At 34.6% G+C, this 5,497-nt stretch overlaps 1 pseudogene; it reads left to right on the forward strand.

The window, feature by feature from the left end:
- The first annotated feature begins 254 nt into the window (after positions 1–254).
- Positions 255–5,497, forward strand: part of LOC115301860 — a 9,479-nt pseudogene continuing 4,236 nt past the window's right edge.

A 5,497-nucleotide genomic window follows, 5' to 3' on the forward strand; every position in this document is an offset into this window, starting at 1 on the left:
TCCTGTTATTGAAATTCTGGCTATCAGGAAGCAGCAGGGATAAGAAAGATGTCAGCCATGGAATACTAATAAGGTAGAGAGAGCTCTAGATTTGACAGATCTATATTTAGATTTTTAGATCTTCTTCTTTATTAGCTGTAAGTGGGCAAGTCGTGCATTTGAGTCTGAGTTTATTTTTATCTTTAGTGTGAATATAAAAATAATTTTTCTGGAATTGGCAAGGAAGTGAAATGAAACATATAAAAGCACGCATCATGGTGTCTGATTTCATAAATGATGGGTTCACGAGGGCGAGAGCTGAAGCTCTGAGTAAGTCAGACCTCTTCCTGCTATACATCCTCAGGGTTCCTTAGATAATTAGGTTCCTCAGCGAATCTAAAGGTATAGGAAAACACATTACATAGTAATTGGAACCATCTGGGGCTTAATGTGTTCATTAAATTTGAATATAAGTAGTGGAATTATGAAGCCAAGCAGTATCAGGAGGGCATAATTTCTCTTTCTGGTTGATGATATAACTTCATCCTCCACACCAACCCAGCAAGCCCTAACAAGCTGTAATTCTGGCCTCTGTTGCTTTCATGTGTTAAATTTTAATTCAAATGACTAGAATCTAATAAAAAAAATACCTTTGCCTAAAAGAACAAAGAATAAAATTATATATATATATATATATATATATATATAATCGACTGTGCAAAGTCTTCAGCATGTGGTTGTCTTTCAAAGAGCAAGTGCAACCAGGATGTTCCTCCCAGAAAGAGGTTGTGAGTGGTCTTCAGAAGTGGACAGGCTATCATATGAAAGAGAGCTTAGGGTGCTCAGATGGCAGAAGAAAATTATGAAAACCAGCAAAATGTCCATTGATGGATGAAAAGATTAAAAAGATGTGAGATACACACACAAACACTCACACAATGGAATCCTACTTGGCTATAAAAAAAGAAACCTTGTATAAAATCATGTCATTTACAACATGGATGAACCTTGACTGTGTTATGCTAACACAAATCAGGCACAGAAAGACAAACACCATGTGATTTCATGTATATGTCAAATCTAAAAAGCAACTCAAGTGAAAAACAAAACAAAAGAAAGTCAAACTCACAGAAACAGAAAACAGATTGGTGGTTTCCAGAGAGAAGGGGATTGGAAGGTGGGCGAAATGGGAGGAAGGGGTCCAGAGGTACAAACTTCTAGTCATAAAAAAATAAGAAATGGAATGTAATATACAGCGTAGTGACTGTAGTCACTAATACTGTATGGTATATTCCATAACAATAATGGTGATTAGGTAAGTAGATTTATTGTGGCAATTTTACAGTGTATACAAATACTAAATCATTGGATTTACAGCTGAAACTACTATGTCCATTATACTTTAAAAAGATATTAAAATAACCTGTAGGGAAAAACTTTTTAAAAGTTAAAGACCTATCTCTGCAAGTATTCAAGGAGATGTTGAGTGACTCTAGACTGTGGTGTAGCAGAAGGGGATTTGGGAATGGTTAGATGACCTCTCTATACTTTTTCAATAATATTCTCAGACTGGATGGTAAATGAGGATGAGCACCTACATAAACAGTTTTAGCAGTTAATGCAATAAAAAAAAAAAAAGCCCGTTGGTTTATTCTTATTAAAGGATTAGAATTAGTGGTGGGGATATGAGCATTTTAAACCATACTACAGGAAGCCTTATCAGTGGATTAACTCAATAAAACAGCAAAAATACATTGTTCCTCATCATGTGTCTGACAAAGTTTGTAGACATTCAATACATACACATTCTTCAGGCATCTCTACTCTCTTGGTCATGGAAAACTGTGAGAAATGATTTAACCTGTTCAGTACTCAGGAGGAATTTTTTATTTAAAGAAGTTTGTGACCTCTTCCCTTTAAGAGAATGGATACAGATAGATCTCTGAATTATCTTCAAAGCCTCTGTAAATGTTATACATTCGGCTAAAAGTGACCTCAGTGATAGGATTAATGCAAAAGAATTCGAATCCTATGTGTCGATGTTGTAGAATCTGAGTGGCTGGCAATTCCACAATCTCCATGGCACATCCAACGTTTGTTAGGTGGGCATAGAATTCTAATGCCGGGAGTCAGAACCAGCGAGTGCCAAATTCACGGCCAGACAGTCCCATGACCACTATACTATTCCCTGCAATGGGCATGGCTTACCATGGCACTAATTATGTGCTTAAGATATATTTATTGAGTGAACAAATTAGGCTCATCAGAAGTTGCTTTGGATATTTCTTGGTGTTTTTATTTATTTATTTATTTATTTATTTATTTATTTATTTATTTATTTTTGGTGTTCTTTATCACTCATACCATAGCTTGAAGCCCAAAGGCCAATATCTGAGAATCTCCATTTATTAACTGTCCCCATATTCATGAGACAGTTTTATCAGAAAAATTTGTATTTTAAACCAAATTCTATTGAGAGTTTAATATTTTGCACATGGTTCAAAGGATGGAATTGCCATATCTGACAGATGTATTACATATATATTGTATTTTGTATATATTTTGTAGTATATATATAACACAAAGTGTAGCCCATTCCAGAAATTTCCTTTCCTCTCTATAAGATATGTAACTTATTTTCTCAAAATCAAACTAATATTGGGTAAATGCAAAATTTAAAATTAACGACCTCCTTCTATGTACTATCTTTTCTAAAATGTTTGAATAGAACCTAAATATGTTGATACAGAACACGGCTTATAGTGCTGCTATTTTGGCTGTGTTATGCAGGGCTCTCTAGATATTGCCTGTGGTTCCCCCTTAGAGACATTTGCTTCTGATGCATGATTTTCATGCAGAGATCAAGGAAGTGGCCTGTAAATTCATGAATCCAGGATCTGAATCATGTCTCCTCACTTACTCAACTTGGATAAATCTCTTTTCTTTTTATAACCACCCATTGGTCCAGCATTAAAAGAAAAATAGCATTTTTCCCATTTGCCTTCTAGCTTTAACAATTTAAATAAAAATGATATTTTCTATATGACAGTGTATTGAAATCAAAGGTTTTGATTAGTCTTCTTTAAGTATGTATCTGCTCTCCATGTTAATGATACAGAATCTCAGGTATTTCCCCCTTGATTTTTATGTCTGAATTATTAAATTATAAGAAGCTTTTTATATTTAATAGAGATTCTAATTATACTAAGTCCCAAAAGATCTAGTATACTTACAAAATGTTCTATTAATTTACGTTATTTAAGGTAAAAAATGCTTATGTGCTAGAAGCTGACAAATGCTTTATATGAAATATATTATATTTACAATAGCCTTATGGGATAAGCTATGTAATTATCCTTATTTTACAGATGAGGAAAACATAGCTTGGAGAGTTGGATTTCAAAAAAGCAAAAGAAAAAAAAAGAAACAAAGAAAGGTAACTGAGATCACAAATCTAGTAGACTGTGTAACTGAAATGGAAAATTAGTTCCTAACCATAACACATGTTACATGAAAATTAGGGAAAAACCCACTTAGTGAATTACAAAGGGGCTATAGAGATTTTAAATAGTTGTGTAATCTGTTATTTTAAAAACTTTTTATATCAGAAGAGGTTACATTGGAACCCTTTTTGGATATAAGGCTAAAACCTATAACAAAGATAGTCTTCTAATTTATATATAATAATATATTAAATTAAATATTAATATTAAAAATAATATAATAAAATTAAAACAATTGCTGCATATTCAAAAAGATAATACATTTTGATTTGGGCAAGTGAAGTTTTGGATCAGCTGCAAAAATATTTTTTATAATAATCGGACATTTTAGAAAGCAAATATTAAAAGCTGTTTTTAAGACATGTCAAATAAACAGAACTTTTAAAAAAATGTTTTTTTATATTTATTCTTGAGAGACAGAGAGAGGCAGCATGAGCAGGGGAGGGTCAGAGAGAGAAGGAGACACAGAATCCGAAGCAGGCTCCAGGCTCTGAGCTAGCTGTCAGCACAGAGCCCAACGCGGGGCTGGAAGCCACGAACCATGAGATCAAGATCTGAGCAGAAGCCAGAAGCCAGACAGACGCCCAACCAACTGAGTCACCCAGGCGCCCCAAAACAGAAATTTTAATAGATATTGATGTTCAAAGTGTATTGGTGGCATTTTTATGTCTAATTATTTGAGAGGATTGGTAAACAAGGCTTCTAGCCTTGCCATTTAAGTTATGAAATTATCAATGGAGATTCAGGTTGTGTTAAAATTTGGTTATAGTCATTAATCTATGCGTTTATTAAATGTTTATTGTGCTGTAACTAGAAGTCAGGTACTGTGGAAGTCACTCTGTAGTACTCATTAGCAAACACACTGTTCATGCCTAGTATACTAGAGCTTACAGCTTATTAGACAAAATACAAATAACAACAGAATTTATAAGTGAAATAACTACGTATGAGTACTGTAGAAATATAGAGCAGACACTCAGTCTAATATAAGTGATCCATGAGAAAGTATGCCAGAAAAGGTAAGGACCTAAGAAGTGATATAATATTAGTCAAATGAAGTGAAGGAATCAAGTTCCAGGCAGAGAGAACAGTGTGAAATTTCAGGTTACAGGGGTTCATGGCATATTTCATGAAATGTAAAGGAATTTACTTTGGTTGCAATGTAATGATCAAGGAGTTTATAACTGATGTATTAGTGTATGAACCATTGGAGCCAATTAAAAGAGTTTGGTGCTTAAGCAGAGACCAGAGGAAGGTTTTTCATGATTTTAAGCATGGCGGTAACATGATCAAGGTTCCATTTTTGGATGATCACTCTGTTTGAGGGGGAACAAATATATTAATATTTGTGGTAATATATCAATCCTCGTAAGAGATGAGCATTACCTTCAGAAGGGTAGAGACGGCAAAGATAAAGATATTCCAAAGATATTTATGAGAGAAAATCTTCAAAATATAGATTTTCACCTTCTGTTAGTGACAGAAAAGTTTATATTGAACTAAACCTCCTGCCAATAACAATTATATAAACTCTGGACATAATATAAAGAAACAAAATTTGGAAAGCATTGGCGAGTGACCAAAAGCAGCCAGAAACTTAAGAAAATTAGACTGTTACATTTATATCATTTTTCCTTTTTAAGTGCTCTTCATCTGCAGGATGTTGCGGGGGGTAGCAGCAGCATCCTCAGTAAGGAAATCACAGTCGTTGAGATATCAGAAGGAGTTTGGGGATGTCAGAGAGGGGAAGCCCCACAATGGAGGGAATGTCCGAGGTGGAAACCTCAACATATGTGTACAAAGTGTTCCCAAAGTCTTGGATAATTACTAAAATATGCCTATCCAAAGCAAGATATCAAGGATCCCAGGGAGAGACAACATCTGGAAAGCTGAAGAGCTGTTGGGGTCCATCCAGCCAAAAGTGCTGTGTGGCCTTTGGGACCCTGCTTCCCCTACTTGAAAATGTGTGTGCTTGACTGCTTGACCTAAGTGGAACAGAGACTAGGGTTAGTTCT

The sequence above is a fragment of the Suricata suricatta genome, chromosome 1 (genome assembly GCF_006229205.1).
Source record: "Suricata suricatta isolate VVHF042 chromosome 1, meerkat_22Aug2017_6uvM2_HiC, whole genome shotgun sequence".
In the NCBI taxonomy this organism is placed as follows: Eukaryota; Metazoa; Chordata; class Mammalia; order Carnivora; family Herpestidae; genus Suricata; species Suricata suricatta.